Source organism: Anoplolepis gracilipes, chromosome 6 (assembly GCF_047496725.1).
Source record: "Anoplolepis gracilipes chromosome 6, ASM4749672v1, whole genome shotgun sequence".
In the NCBI taxonomy this organism is placed as follows: Eukaryota; Metazoa; Arthropoda; class Insecta; order Hymenoptera; family Formicidae; genus Anoplolepis; species Anoplolepis gracilipes.
Genome location: NC_132975.1, coordinates 770300 through 787316, shown reverse-complemented (window position 1 = coordinate 787316; position 17017 = coordinate 770300). Strand labels below are relative to the sequence as shown.

The 17017-nt window shown below is 37.7% G+C and overlaps 1 protein-coding gene across 1 annotated transcript in view; it reads right to left on the bottom strand.

The window, feature by feature from the left end:
• LOC140666906 (uncharacterized) overlaps positions 1 to 17017 on the bottom strand; it is a 132238-nt gene that overhangs the window by 69397 nt on the left and 45824 nt on the right. The window lies entirely within an intron of this gene.

The window sequence follows — 17017 nt, the reverse complement described above, 5'->3', positions numbered from 1 at the left end:
TAATATATAAAATATATATATATATATATATATATACAGGGTGGACCATTTTAATCCATCCAGTCAAATATCTCAAAAACCAAGCCCGGGAGAGAAAAATGTTTCAGACAAAAGTTGTATCGTTTCGAGGGGGCCATAAGATGGTACCATTGGTTTGACCTTGAAAAGTCATTTGAAGGTCACGTGAAAGTCACTTCAAGTTTTTTAAACGGAACACCCTATATATATTTACATATTCTTGTAGCTCATCTCAAGAGCTTTCCAAAACACTTATGACAAAGTATTTTTCATTAAGTATTTTTTGAGTTATAAGGCTTCAAAGTTGCAGTATTTTGACATAAAATACAAGATATCTCATAAAATATTCATTTTTTGATTATCTTACTCTAATACTTTTATGCACAAAATAATGAGACGAATCAATTGGTGTAAAGAAAACACATAATTATGTTAAAGTAAAAATGTGTAACTGTTAGTTGCAAATTCAGATTTTTACTTTAACATAATTATGTGCAATATTTTGTCATAAAATACAAGATATCTCATAAAATATTCATTTTTTTATTATCTTACTCTAATACTTTTATGCACAGAATAACGAGACGAATCAATTGGTATAATTAAAACACATAATTATGTGTTTTAATTATATATATATATATATATATATATATATATATATATACATATTAAAGCTATTTTATTTGTTATATGTCGATTTGTTATTAGATAAAGAATTATTAGAGTGCTTGGGAAAGAAATAAATTAGGGACTTTAGAAGAACTCTATTTAAAAAATTCTAATTAATAATATATAAAGAAAAATAAAAAATAATAAAAAGATAGTTTTTTATAATTTATAAGAAAGAAAAATATATTTTCTACTTTTTTAAATATCTTTTTATTATAACCTAAATTAAAATATCAAATAAAAGATTAATTATGCAAAAAATGTAGTTTCGTATAATTAACGTTAACTTTTAACTTTAATTTTTAACTTTTTAACTTAACTTTTAACTAAGTTAGTTTTTGTTTTTAACTTTAAATGTTAACTTATTTAATTTATTGTCAATTAACTTTCAACTTAACTTAGTTAAAAAAAAAATTAACTTCCCCAACCCTGTTTTTAATTAATCAATAGTCATAATTATGATCTTTTTAATTAAATATTATCTGATTTATGTTGTGTTTGGTGTCATTTTAAACGCAAAAATTTCATTAATCTATTAAAATTATTTTCAAATTGATAAAATGCGAAATAAAAAAGTTTTATTTTCTATAGTGAGATGATATATGATATGAAAACAATGGATGAAGGAATCCTCGCGAACGAGTTTTTCGAACGCTTTGATGTCGTTTATCTCGCTTACTCCTTACTCATTCTCTCTCTCAGTTTGGACAACTCGCGAAGATCTTATCTTATCATAATATAAACATTTTATAAAATAAAAATGGAAACTTTTATTTCGCATTATATCGGTTTGAAAATAATTTTAATGTATTAATGAAATTTTTGTAATTAAAATGACACCAAACACGACATAAATTGGATTATTTTTAATTAGAAAGATAATTATGATTATTGATTAATTAAAAATCTTCCGATTTATGTCGTGTTTGATGTCATTTTAATCACAAAAATCTCATTAATCCACTAAAATTATCTTCAAACCGATAAAATGCGAAATAAAAATTTCAATTTTTATTTTATAGGATGTTTATATTATAGATAAGAAAAGATCTCCCCAAGACTAGTGAGTCGTCCAAAGCGAGAGAGAGAACGAGTAAGGAGATGAACGACATCAAAAAGTTCCGAAGTCTCGTTCGTGAGCCTTCTTTTATCTCCAGTTTTTCGTATTATATTTCATTTTTCCGCAGAAAATAAAATTTTTACATTTCACATTTTATTGATCCGAAAATAATTTTAATGGATTAATGAAATTTTTGCCATTAAAATGACACCAAACGCGACATAAATCAGATAATTTTTAATTATTCAATAATCATACTTACGATTATCTTTCTAATTAAATATTATCCGATTTATGTCGTGTTTGGTATCATTTTAATCATAAAAATCTCATTAATTACTTTCAAATCGATAAATTGCGCAATAAAAAATTTTATTTTCTATAGCAAGATGACATAATACGAAAATTATAGTATTATCAACAATTTTAGTTCCTTTTAGATGAGGACGATATCCCGTCGAAGTTCGAGATTCAGTGTTGGTCCTCTTAAGAGGTATAAACACTTTATAGTTGTTATAAACTGAGAATCATACAATAAAAATTATTGACTTTTTAAAATTGGAACTTACCTAATAAATTACAGAAATCAAAAAGACGATACTAAAATAACAGAACATCACATTTCGTTGGCGGTTCGAGATAAAATGTCAGATAAATATGCATAAAAGGTTACACCTCACGGATTTTATCGCTATTTAAATATAGTGTAGGGGGAGGAGGGGTGTTCTGAATAATTAGCCGCAAGAATTAAATAGGAGACGGCATTGGTTTAAGAGATATAACAAAATAAAATTTCATATTTTTCATGCTGTTCCTTCGGTTTTATGAACTGATAATACCAACAGTGAAGGTTCCTCTCCTGTTTCTGGGACAATGTCTGAATCCAAAACGGGTAAATATGCGGGTTTGAGTCTTTCTGTGGATATATTGGCTGCTTTTTTATTGATGAGAAGGATGTAGAGTCGCTCGTTTATCCGTGCTAAAATCTCATATAGCCCTAAGTATGGAGGTTGTAGCTGGCGTCTCACTGTATCATCCCTGAGGTATACATGTGTGGACTGTTGGAGGTCTGTGCATGAACGTCGTCCTTCTCCCATGATGTGCGGTTTACTTAGGGCGGAATCTTCTCATTCGTTCGCGGAGATCTTGGACGAAAAGTTCGGGGGTAATTGGTTGCTCCACGTCCTCGAAAAATTCTCCCGCTACTCTCAAGGTTGTACCGTATACCAGTTCTGCGGTTGAACATTTGACGTCTTCCTTGTATGCGGTCCTTAATCCTACTAATACTGTAAGTAATATGGTACTCCACTCACTGTCTCTTTGCAAGTGGCAAGTGAGTGCCGCCTTTAGCGTTCGGTGCCAGCGTTCTATCATCCCATATGACTGTGGGTGGTATGGTAACATTCTGATTCGTTTGCACCGAAGTAGATGTGTGAGAGCTTTGAAGAGTCCTGCTTTGAACTGCGTGCCTTAATCTGTTGTTATTATGGTTGGCGTGCCAAACCTTGCAATTCACGTGGTGTAGAAGGCTTTAGCAACCGTCTCCGCAGTAATGTCTCGTAACGGTGCAGCTTCTGGCCATCTCGTGTACCGGTCTACCATGGTGAGGCAATATTTGGAAGAATTTAATATAGGTAATGGGCCAATTATATCTAGATGAATTTGCTGGAACCTTTCATCCGGAATGGCAATTTTGTCCGGTCTCAATTTGATGTGTCTATATATTTTAGCTCTTTGGCATGCCAGACAAGTTCTAGCCCATTGCATTATGTCCTTGTTTATGCCTGGCTAAACAAATTTTTGTCGGATCTGTTGCCTTGTCGTCTTTCCACTTGGATGAGTCAAACCATGGACTGAATCGAAGATTCTTCTTCTCAGTGTTTTAGGTAAGTACAGTCTGATGGTTTCCTCCGACCATTCACAATACAGCGGGTGTTGTGATCCGATGAGAGTGAATGGTCTTAATTTGAGGGATGTGTTTCCATTTACGATTGCTTGCAATTCCTCGTCGTTTTGTTGAGCTTCGGCAAGTTCTTCCGTGCTGACAATGATCTGACAGTCCACTGCAGATATTTGTGAAAGTGTGTTCGCTGCAACATTTTCTGAGCCGCTTAAATGGATGATGTCTGTCGTGAATTGGCTTATGAAATTTAATTGCCTGGCCTGTTTTGGAGACGCTTTTTCGGCTTTTTGTTTAAACGCGAAGGTCAGCTGCTTGTGGTCCGTTTCGTAGATGGCGAGTAATTCGCGATCGTACGTGCTGTAATTGCGTTGTACCGAATTCAATTTTTTAGAGAAGAAAAACGGGTTATTTCTCTCCTTTTACCATTTGTTCCAGGGTAGCTCCAATGGCAGTGCTTAATGCGTCCGTGGTAAGAAGCAACGGTGCTCCTTCTTGTGGGTGTGTCAATCTAGCTGCGCTTGCCAAGCTGTGTAGGCATTTTCAAACGCCTTATCCGCTTTCTGCATGCACTGGATTGGTCTCTTATTGTTCTTCTTGGAATCCCTCAGGTACTCGTTAAGTATGGCTTGCTCATTTGCAGCGTTTTTGATGTATCTTCGATAGTAGTTGAGCATCGCTAAAAATCTGCGAAGTTCCACAACTGTCTTAGGCTTTGGAAATTCTAGAATAGTCTTTACCTTATTTGGTAGTGGCTGGATGCCTTGACTTGAAATTAAATACCCGAGGAACTCGATTTGTTCAGCTCCTACGACACATTTCAAGACATTGATTGTCAGACCTGCTACTTGCAGTCTCTTGAATGTTTCGCGCAAATGTTGTAGATGCTGCTCCTGGGATTCGGAGGCCACAAGGATGTCATCCACATAGCAGTAGACATAGTCGAGAGTCTGGAAAATGGAGTTCATTAGTCGTTGAAACGATTGTGCTGCGTTCCTCAACCTGAATGGCATTGCCAAGAATTCGAATAACCCGAATGAGGTTGTAACCGCTGTTTTAGGGACGTTCTCCGGTGCAACAGGTATATGGTAATACGCTTTTTTCAGATTCAGTTTTGAAAAAATGGTTTTCCCTTGAAGTCCATGTGTGAAATCGTGTATTTGAGGCAACGGGTAACGGTCACAGTTTAACCAGTTTACGACAGTAGCGTCGGCATTTTTGATGTTGTGGTTTATGAATAACATGACCCATATTCTTGATTGGAAAATGCGCCAAGTATAAATGTGAAATTAAAAATATTAAAAGTAAAATATTTTTATTTAAAAATTAAAACATACTAAAAATTAAAAAAAATAATATTTTAAAATTTATAAATACTTTCTTACATATGAAATATATAATAAGTAAGATAATAAAAAAAAACATACTAAAAAGTAAATTATATATATTTTATGTAGGTATAAGATAATGCAAATGAATAAGATTTATATATGCATTTTATAAAGAAATATGTAATTATAAGATAATTTATTTTGTTCTTAAAAGTATGAACAAAAATACACATAAATAAAAAAGTATAAATAATTTCCAAATTCTTTTTTTATTTTTTAATTTGTTATCAAAAAAGTTACAAATAGTTGGTGTTAAGGCACAAATAATTATGTTCACATCCTGATGTTTTGCATTCAGAAGAAAAAGAACCAAAAAATAATGAAAATTAAAAATAATAAAATAATTTAAACTAAAAATAAATAATAAAATTATAAAATAATAATAAAATAATAAATTAGCAATAAATAAAAATTAAAAATTAAAATTAAAATTTTACCTTTTAGGATCTTTCGGAAATTAAAAAATACTAATTCCTTTTGTACCCGTAACATTTTTACAATTTGTTACTGCACAAATATATCCGCTCATTTATATTTTATATGAATAGGCCTAATCTATTCTCCATTCACTCTGACATAAACCAACAACGCTGCCATATTGTTAGTTGGATTTTTCGCGCATGCGCACTGTAACTCAGGACCCTGATTTTCGTCTACTGTCGTAACTGGTTAAACTGTGTAACAGTCGGGAACCATTACAGCGTTTAAGCCTCTATAATCCCCGCATGGGTGCCACATTCCCGAAATTTTCTTCACGACGATATGCAATAATGAAGCCTACGGGCTACTAGACGGTCTACAGATGCTTGTCTCAATGAGGTAAGTAAATTCGGCTTTGGCGATCTTTAATTTTTCAGGTGGTAGTCGATGGACTGTTGCGCTACTGGTGGTCCTTCTGTTCGAATGTGATGGTATACTCCTTGCAGCTTTAGGATTGGTGGTTGCGGTGGCCTTGTCAACTCTGGAAATTCAGCTATTAATTTATGAAATAGTACGTCTGGTCTTACGGTGGAAATGGTGTTGTATGATTTTGCGGAGAGTTGTCCTGCGGATTCCAGTCCCGTTGTGTCGTCCTTTATGTACCTTTTTCGCAGGTTGAATGAAATGTTAAAGTGATATAAAAAATCTGCACCAATGATGGGTGACGTTACGTCCGCGACGCAAAATGTCCATGTAGTGGTCCGCCGCAGTCCAAAATCTATCGTAAGCACTCTCTCTCTAAACGTTTTGATAGGAACACTATTTGCTGCGTATAATGGTGTTGACAACGGTTTGCCATATTGTCAGACATACTTTTTAGGAAGTAATGAGATATCCGTTCCGGTGTCGACGAGAAAACGTAGGTGATTTTTTCGATCGATGATGTGGAGCCTACACTGTTGACTGCCGCCGGCAGAGGAGGCTCCTATTGCTGACGGTTGTTGCTGTTTTCCTGAATTGCTAGTGGGTATGTTGCACTGCACGGTTTTTGGCATTTCTAAGCGTTTTCCATGAATCGATGATGATAATAACAGAATCATGAACGTTCTCTTGATTTGCTTTGGTTCGGAGTGGAAAATCTTGATCATCTACTTCGGGATCGCGATTGGTTAATTTTTATTCATGACTGCCATTGCCTTCGCGAGCTCACTAACCTGTTTGCTGAGGGCTTGTAGAGTATCGTTTTGAGACGTGCTTGCTGCTGCCACAATGTGTTGTGTCCCTCCTTTTTCATGTGCTTCATCCGGCACAGGCTGCCAGCTCATCGAGATTCATGTCGTCCAGCATGGCTAGTAGCTCTTGCAATCTACTGCAGTCGTTGCATTCAAAGTGTGCGTAACATACTGTCTATGACATTGGAGCCTGCCAAGGTTCGCATTTCCCTGAGGAGGACTGATGACATTTTGTCGCCCAATTCCATGCCATCTAACAGGGTGCAGAGCTGTTTCTCTAAGGAATCTGAGAATCTTTTAATTAGCGTACTTTTTAACTTATCATATTTATCCTTTTCCGGCGGCTGTTCTAGAACGTCGGCCACGGCGAGCATGGTTTGCTCGTCCAGATGACGGACCACAGCACTATACTTAATATCGTCCAAACGCAGTCGATAGGCCGTGAATTTGCATTCCAAGGATGTGAATCACAATTTCGGGCGATTTCGCCAAAATGGAGCTTAACGTTTCGGAATTCATTGATCTGGATCTCCATGGAACTGCTTGTTAAGTCTTGTTGTTTCTTACCGCTGAATGCTGGTGGTTCAGTCACCTCCGCCTGCTGCCCCTCAACCATCTCCTCTTGGATGCCTAATGATCCTGATGGGTTTGTTGGAGGATTCCGTTTGTCTCGTGTTGGTAAACGACTAACTAGCATAACCTTTCGTTTTTTTATGTATAGCCGTTAGCCACATACGGCACGTAGCATTTTTTTCCTTCGGCTTCTGTATCCCTTCGCTAAACGTCGGGGTCACCAATTAATGTAGCGTGTTCGTGGTGTAGGCTAACGTGAGATACGAAAGGTGGAAGTACCACAAAAAGTATCTTTATTTGGTATTACACTCAAAATTACAATTTGTACGTGAAACGACTAAATTATTCGGCAGGATTCAAAAAAGACCATGAACCATGACTTTTTGAGATGGTGATTTGCAATGGTCAATCGGGTTGTTCAATGGCTTCGGGCCATCGGATTGGTGGACGGATCTAGTGATAATTTGCCGAGTCGCCAAAAGATCTTTCTCAATGGCGCACCATTAAAGGAAGGAAGTCTTCCCCGAACATCAGGGGGATTGGCGGGGGTGGATCCTGGTAGCATGCGAAAGCGATCCCAGGGTCCACCCATTTTAAACCGCCGGGTAGGACCACCATGGAGTTTTAATGGGTATACCTCGTTAAATGGGAGTCCCACATATCCCCGGGGAGTTTCCGCTCTTCGGGGAATGCGTAACGCATTTCTCCATGTAAAAAAAAGAAGGAGGAGGGACGGAGCTCTCCTGTTACCAACCCTAATAAATCCATTGAAAGTACGATTCATTATTATCCTCAAAAGAATTTCAAGTTTACAATAAATGTCACGAACATAGAAGTAAAATTTCAGTAAAAACGATAAACAAAGACGATTTACTATTCTCAACGATAAAATATAACAATATAACACGATACATGGACACACGGTGTTTGAAAATTATATATTGTTCATTGTACATTTTTTGTTAATAACTTTTTAATAAACATCGAGCGCCGATTAAAACCTTCAGAACATTAGGTAAATGTTGACATTAGCGGACCCAGTTCCGATGACCTTGATCTTGACATATGTTGTTAAGGTCACCCTCCTGAGTGACCTTCAGAAAGTTTAAGCCATCGCTCGTTATTTATTAAAAAATTATTAACAAAAAACGTATAGAAAATATAGTAGCTGTTTTGAATATTAAAAGGCATAAATGAGTAATATTGATATAAAACTGATACATATATGAACAAAAGTAAATTTAGAGCAGTGAATCGTTGCTATAAAGAAATTTTTTATTATAAATACAAAATTTTCTTTACTTTAATCACAAACACAAAAAATTAAATACAATTATTTCCATACACACACACACACACACACACACACACATACACACACACACACATACACAGACACACACACACGCACGCACACACATGCACACAGACACACAGACACACACGAGGTGGGTGCGGGAGGGGGAGGGCCGGAGGCCTCCTCTTGCACCCCCTCTCCCCCGCGCGTGTATGTGTGTGTGTGTGTGTGTGTGTGTTATGCATATATTCTCTCGCTCATATTTGTATTATTCCATGCGAATAAAAATGAAAATTATTACTACTATTGCGCATGTATGTAGGAAAATTATAATATTTCAAAGATGTTTTATCTCTGAATATAAATTACGATATATCTCTGACAATCTTAATATTCAAAATAGCTGCTATATTTTCTATACTTTTTTCTGTTAATAACTTTTTAATAAAAAACAAGCGACGGCTAAAACCTTCTGTAAGTCACTCAGAAGGGTAACTTTGACAACATATGTCAAGGTTAAGGTGATCGGAGCTGGGTCCGCTAATGTCAACATTTACTGAACATTACTCAGGGTGATGACCTTGAGAATATATGTCAAGGTAATTGAAATCGGATGTGGCTCCTTATTACTGTATAATTACCGAAATTAATAGTCAACTAGCCAAGTATTTAGAAGCGATTCAGTTTATACGAATTTGTAATTTGAAATGTATTTATTCTCTTTAAAGTTAATCTTGCATTTGTAGAAATAGTAGAGATTCTCTTTATAAAACTAAAAAACATTTTAATTTTATTATCAGAAATCTGATTTTCAAAATAATTTAATTTTTGCATGGTATCAAAAGACACGGTAATCTGTATATCTTATGTTAAGAACAGCGCAAAGAATCTTGTGCTGAGAATGGCACAATAAAGAACAAAAAGACGATCGTATTACGCCGAGTAGTTGAGAGTGATTAAGATTATCAGATTATAATAATTGCTGCATGAGTCGAATTCTTACTAAGCTTAATCGGTAGTTTGAGTTCGAATTATGTAAAGAAAATGTCTTCATTTACTGCGCTACATGTACTATGCACAAAAATTTATTACGATGTAAAGTTGCAATATGTAAATTTTCCTTTAAGATACGTCGTTATTATTATTATTGTCGTCTCAGACTAACAAGGGAGTAGATAGGATAAGAGAGTTCTAATCCAGGGATCTGAGGGGAGTGAGGTAAGCGGGGGGGACGTGGCGAGGTACCTCGCCCCGTACTGACCGGGGGGGGGGACCAAATGTCCCCCTAGACTGAGGGGGAAGGGGAAGGTACCAAATATCCCCCCAGATTGAAGGGGAAGGGTGGTACCAAACACCCCCCTGATTGAAGGGGAGGGGGAGGGGAAGGCATACATATGGTTCCGCACGTGGAGGGAGTGTCCTCTCTGACTGACTGCGGAGGTCTGATGGTGAGAGAGGAATGTCAACTGTTATAGATAAAATAATCACCCCACTTTGTTTATCCATAATGTATATTTGCAATAAATAATTACGTTCGCAACGCGGTAGAGGGAGAAGGTGCTATAGGCGTTCGCAACGCGTTAGAGGGAGAAGGTGCTATAGGCGTTCGCAACGCGTTAGAGGGAGACGGTGATATAGGCGTTCGCAACGCATTAGAGGGAGACGGTGCGACAGGCGTTCGCAACGCGTTAGAGGGAGACGGTGATATAGGCGTTTGCAACGCGTTAGAGGGAGACGGTGCGACAGGCGTTCGCAACGCGTTAGAGGGAGACGGTGCAATAGGCGTTCTATATAGCGTAGGACAAGGAGAGTATGACGTAGTGTGAGAAGGAAAGCGCTGTATGTGTATGACAAGGGAGTGCATGATGATAGGAAAAGGAGGGCATGATGGTAAGAAAAGGAGAGCATGATGGTAGGAAAAGGAGATATGGGTGCGAGAGAAAAGAATAGAGAGGAAGAAGGATAGCGAGAAGGAGAGCGTGTTATGGGGTGCGAGAGAAAGAATAGAGAGGAAGGAGGATAGCGGAGGCGCGATAAGACGGAGGCTAAGGCGTACGCGAGAAAAAAGATAATTTTTGTATGTTAAGTTTTTTTTTTATAGTATTAAATGTTATCTTATTATCTAATTATATCTAATACAGAGGAAGAAGGATGGGATAGATAATGAAGGTGGATAAGTAATAAATATATATAAGTTTAACATAAATTTTATTTAAAAAGTGTGTATGTGTATACATATAAAGTGTGTGTGTGTGTGTGTGTTTTAAAATTAAAAAAGAATAGAAATTGTAATAGAAAATTTAAAAAATTAAAATAGTTATATGTTTAAATATAAAAATATAAAAAAGAATTAAAATTATAGTAGAAAATTTAAAAAATTAAAAATCTGTAGGGGCGATGCGCCATGGGAACTCGTCATAGCTGCGTCTGTAACAGGAAAAAAAAACATTTTTATTAGTACTTTAAAAATATTTTCTAAAATGATAAAAATTATAAATACTCACAATCTATTCAGAGTCTCTCTCATCTGACGACCTGGAGTCCTCCTGCAGAGTTTCGGGGAGCCACGGTTCCTCTCCCACACCTCATACGGAAGCTCACCAAAGAGTTTCCGCAAACAAAGACGATCCTCGTTAAACTAAGGAGTCACCTCCTCGCACCTCCGATTCTCGGGAGTGTCACCCCAAAGATCGTCACGCACCCATGCGTATAACTCTCTCTCGTGGCGCCGGAACATCCTTTTAATTTGTCTATCATAAATATTTACAAATCCCTTAATTTTTACATCAGCCTATGACTCGTACTGTAAAAAAAAAAAACATTATTATTATTATTAGTACTATTAGTAACGCTATTAGTACCAATATTATTTAAAAAAATAAATACTTACGTTTTTAAATGCTATTATATTTAGCACAACTCTTATTAATTCATGTGCGAGATCCCTCATCGTCCTTGCCAAATAACGCCAGTTTGGAGTAAAAATTATATCCACTAACGAACACATCTCGTGGTGTGGCATCCTTAAAACTTGCGCACTTTAGTCGTTCACAGACTAACACAGTCTTGATGAAAGTTCTAACGGAGTTAGCCAACGTCTCGGGAAAGAAAAGTAGGGGATGTGTAGCAGCATCTAGGCTTAAATTACGCAGCGAGGTCGATAGACAGAAGATCCTTTGAGCCTTTTTCAGTTTTTTTTCAACACATGTGTGTGTGTATTAAATGAGTTATGTACAAATCGCTTTCTTCTTTCTTCTAAAAAGGCTTTCCTTCTTATTCTTTTTACCAGTCGCAGCCTCATTTTTTTAAGATGCCTCATTTCCGGAATATGTTTTAATCGCGTACGTTCTATATCGGTATTTTCATCGATCACATCACATAAAAAATCTATTTCGTCACGGATCTCGAAAAACAGTTCTAACGATCTTGTATAAGTCTGGTAAACCAATTTCACGATTGTAAAAATTGCACTACAGAATTCATGGCACTACCGAAGGTGTTGTAGTTTATGCGATACTAAACTATTCAAAAGCTCGAGCGCCGTGTGTGCGGCTGTCGTATGATGAAATCTAATCAAATGTATACAACGATTGAAATATTCGGTTACAAATGTATACGACAAAGCGTGAGATAAAATTTTTGGCTAAATGATAACATAACAGACCGTCGACAGTACGGATGTTTGCGCTAAAGAATAACATGTCGCATAGTGGGTGGGCATTATCATGTATATTTGACTATAAATATAAATAATAAATATAATCAGGCGTTCTATAGTACGATGTGGTGTATGTGTAGGACAAGGAGTGTATGATGATGATGATAAGAAAAGGAGAGCATGATGGTAGGAAAAGGAGATATGAGTGCGAGAGAAAGAATAGAGAGGAAGAACAGCGCGCATGGTGAGAGAAAGAATAGAGAGGAAGGAGAGCGCGCATGGTGAGAAAAGGACAGCGCTATAGACGTAGGACAAGGAGAGTATGATGTGTAAGGAAAGGATAGAGCATGATGGTAAGCAAAGAAGGTGACAGTAAAAGAAATATAAATGTATAAAAATTCCAAATTTATTTAAAATTAAAAAAATTTAATTACAGAATATAGAAAATAATACTTGAACTATAGTTTTTTTAATGTAAATATGGGTTGATTGAACCTTCATGATGATGATTCGACCACCAATTGTATATTTTAAATACATTTTGTAAAGCGCAATTTCGTACATGTCTATCGCAATGCAGAGTAGCATCTAATTTATCTAAAGCAGAACGTCATCATAGTCGTTATCCAATGTCTCGATAATAAGACCGATTCTCGCATCGTCTTCCAGTAAATTTGCCAACCATTCTCGTTTTTTATGTCCTTTGACATACACTCGAGAAGATGCATCTTTCAACGTCACAGCCTCAGTGATTAAACGTTTAGCCATGTAGTATGGAACGTTTCCATCTTCCCATTGCAGATTGTGATGTTTTCCAACCAACCATGCAACCTGAGACCTCGTGAGCAAACGGAATGGTGTAAGACTTGTAAAAATATAATGAGACAGTACAGATCCTTGAGTCAGAATTGTAATTTCTTTCACGATAAATTTTTTATCGATAATAAATACTTGAAGATCCACAAACGTTGGCACAACCATAATGAAGAGATATTAGCGAGAACTACGACGACGAACGACTGACGTTAATCATCGAGTATCGCAAGTTTTTATGTTATATGATCCGGTATGCGATTCTCCAATTTTGTTTACAGAAAAATCGAACGTTGGTTGGTTGATTGATAAGACGAGTGTTCCTGCTCGTGTTGATTCATGTAATTTTACGTACTACGTTCGTTAGAGGATTGTATTCGACAACGCGATCATGCAAAATGAGACAATAAGCGGTAGTGTTTGCCGGCACATTTTCCTTACAATCAAATTCTATTCTTACGTCTACGGTAGCATTTTTCACCGATTCGTTTTGTCGAGAACAATCGATGATTACAAACGGACCGTAAAGTAGAAACAGTGAGACAGTGAGGCTCGGTTCGAGGTACTCGTATCCGTAATAGTTTTTGCAGAAACGCGCGTACGTGTCGTATAGAATCGACCATCTGTTTTTATCGAAATCCAGATTCATGTCGTCGTACGGATAACATTCCGAGTTCAGATAAAGTTTCACGTTTGTTAATTTGCAGTCGTCGAATTTACTCATATCCTCGAGCATAACATTCTTCCAACCTGTCTGCAGAGCAAAGATAACGTATCGTGGTTTCTCCAGCTGAGTCGCGGTCTTAATGGCCCACGAATGCTTGGTTGTACGCTGCAACAGCGGAAACTCGTACAGATCCCACGAGCGAAAACCCATGCTGAGGTAGCGTCCGCTTTCCAGAGCGCGCAGCATAGACAGCTTCTTAATTTCACTCAACAGCACATGTGGCATTCGCCATTGTATCTTGAATATGTTGATCACAGGCTCCACCGCCGAAGCTCCAACCAGACAATTGTTGTCATTGCGCGATCATATTAAGATCAACTCGTGACGAGCGTTAATTACTATGCGTCTGTAATCCTCGCAAAATCCCAATAACATGTAGAGCGGTACGCAAAAATTAAAGTGTCCATTTACAGTAGTTGGATCACTCCAGCCAGCATTTCCCATAATCACGCTTTTATCGGATGATATTGTTACATAGTTTTTGAGCATACTTGTTATTCCCACGTTTCTATTCCGATCAATCTCCACGCCATTGAGTTCGTATCGAATCTCGTCAAACATGAATGCTACGCAATTATTTTGCAGTACCACATTAGATCCGTCAGTTGGATTGTTTATCTTCCATTCTCTCTCGATGTATAAGAAACTCTCGTACGGCAATGTATACAGATCCTGTTGTTGTATGGGTATTCTTATCTCGTCACAGTGTCCGAACGTTGTGTTGGCGAATGGGTTGTATGCGTGAGTCTCAATCTTGACGATGCGATCGTCAAAGATCGGTTCGTCCGCGATGTTGAGAATGTCAGTCATCGTTCAAATGTTTCGCACCGCGAATCCCAAAGATTGTAAAAACGCAACGTTTGATGCGTTCAATTTTTTTTTCTTAGCGCAAGATGATTGCGTATTAGCAAATCTCGATGTTGTTGTTGTTGTTGTCACGGGCGTCGTAAAAATTGTGTTGTCTCTCACGTCTTTCGATCCGTTCAGCACGAGCATCACACGCTAATTTTGTCGCCGTCGTACATGCACTCTAATGGTGATCTCTTCTCCTCGAAAATCGAGTAATCATCCTTCCTGATCGACAACGCATAACGTTAAATCCATAATGCTCCGTACGATGATCGGTAGGTAAATGATGTGCGCCGGTGTTTCCGATATCTTATATCCTGGTGGTACCCTCGGTGAAAATTCATGTATCGTATGAACGAGTTTACCGTTGTTGTACGCACCCGCGGTGACATTACATTCGACGCGGATAATGTTCACGTTGATAATGTTAATCGACACGTCCGACTCGTACCATTTTCGCGGCTGCAGTATACGGTTCGAGAATCCTAGCAGCGATCCAATGTTGTTAGGCTTGCTAAAATTTATTCTGTAGGCGCATTTGATCTCGCTCCGCATCATATTGTAATTAGCGCGGAGCATTATCTGCCATTCTCCAGCCTCGAAGTTATCGTCGTCAGTTTGTTTTTTATCACCATCACGAACTGTGTTTTGCGAACGTTTTCGTGAAATTGTTTTTTTCAAAAATTCATGTATCGCTTGCAGCTCGTACGATCCCTCGGGAATCGTAATTTCCGCATCGTCTTTGCCAAAGTAAAATTTATTATTCGAGGAATTCACGTTCGATATCGTGTGATAACTCTCAAAATCCGCTAGACCGAGTTCGTATTCACCATCGCTTAAATCTACGGTGGGCGAGTAATTTGCCGCAAGAACGCTGCTCTTCCCAGTCAGCGTGAATGTCATAGACATGTTGACCAAACTGTTTAACGAATACTAAATTAAATAGTGCAATGTATGTCTTTCAATTCGCGTGCATCGACCGCTCGGAGAAACTGCAAGCACAATAGAGCGTATGACAAGGAGAGTACGACGTGGTGTAAGAAGGAAGGCGCTATAGACGTAGGACAAGGAGAGCATGATGGTGGGAAAAGGGCAGCGCTATAGGCGTAGGACAAGGAGAGTATGATGTGTAAGGAAAGGAGAGAGAGAGAGCAAAGGAGAAGGCTGCAGTAAAAGAAATATAAACGTAACTTATTAAGATATTAAAAGTATTCTTAACACATTTCCAATAAGCTATACATTTCGATTAAAAAAAATATATCAATGTAACTTATTATTATATAATATACAGGAAAAAGGATAGGATTTTATAAAGAAGATACATAGCGATATATATGTTTAATATATAATTTTTATTCAAAATGTGTTTTCATACATATAATGTGTATGTGTTAAAATTTAAATTCGCGTGCATCGACCGTTCGGAGAAACTGCAAGCACAATTGTCCGCAGATGCTTTGATTATAAGTTTGATAGGATGTATGATTATAATCTATTTTTGACACATTTAAATATCGTATCAATTCATTCGGCGGGCGAAGATTGCCAAAACTGTCAAAATATATAGCGCGATTCCCTCTCTTTGCATACGCTACCCAATGAGTACCCGAGCTTTTAGCGTTATCCAAATTTATGATGCCGCTCTCGTTTCGATATATACCGCCGATCGGTAATGAGTCACACATAAAAACACCTTTAAAATACGGAATGCGCATACGTTTTGCTAGTTGCAGCAGTTATACGTTGGTAGTTGCACCCTCTGGCATTTTTAGTGTCTCTTTGACGTTTTTTTTTTTCTTCTTTCTCATTGAGACTCCTCGTTCGTATTTGTATGGCGCGAGATACAATCCGCGACCTTCCATGGCGCGATTGTGACGTAGCATCTCTTGAAACTGACGTTGCGTAGCTTTTCCGTCGTTTACCATCTTCGCTACACCAGCCGCTCCACCAATCAGAGATCCGAGAGCACCCAACACTGGTAGAATCGGTAATACGCCCCCGCGTTTCGCAACCGGAAGTATTCGTTTTTTCGTAATCTTTTTCTTCGTCGACGACTTTTTCATCCCCATACCCATTTTCGTCTTTGCTTTCATGACCGTCCAAACGGCCGTGGCAGCTGCTCTTTCGCCAAAATTCGAATCTTTCGCGGTAATACGTTCTCGCGCCCTCGCAGCTAGTATACTATCCGCTACGTGTCGTTCGCCGAGGTTGTTGCTTCGCGAGTAAGCTAAATCGTGTTCGCGACACGCGACGTCCAATGGGTTGATGCCTCGATCGCCTCTAACCAATCGTTCTTGTAAACGAGTTCCCGGTCCGCAAAACTGATATCCAGGAATATGTAATTCGATAGGGAGTGCGTTTATCGCGCGATTCAACAGATCACAGCCTCTTACGGTTTTCGCTGACA